Raw genomic sequence first — 225 nt, forward strand, 5'->3', positions numbered from 1 at the left:
CGCTCCAGGCGCTGGCCAGGGGTGCGGAGCGGGCTGGCCGGGCCGGCGGGGGCTGCAGCTGCCGGGGCTGAGCCGAGTGTCAGTGCATGTCCTGAGAACCGGGAAGGGGACAAACCGGTGGCTCCAGGCCGGGTTGGAGTTCCAGGAGGTCGGCCTGACTCTGGAGGTTTTCCCCCTGGCATTTCCCCATAGGCCAAAAGGGGGGAAGTCAAAAAAGCACCCCCG

Source organism: Eleutherodactylus coqui, unplaced genomic scaffold (assembly GCF_035609145.1).
Source record: "Eleutherodactylus coqui strain aEleCoq1 unplaced genomic scaffold, aEleCoq1.hap1 HAP1_SCAFFOLD_861, whole genome shotgun sequence".
Classification (NCBI taxonomy): domain Eukaryota; kingdom Metazoa; phylum Chordata; class Amphibia; order Anura; family Eleutherodactylidae; genus Eleutherodactylus; species Eleutherodactylus coqui.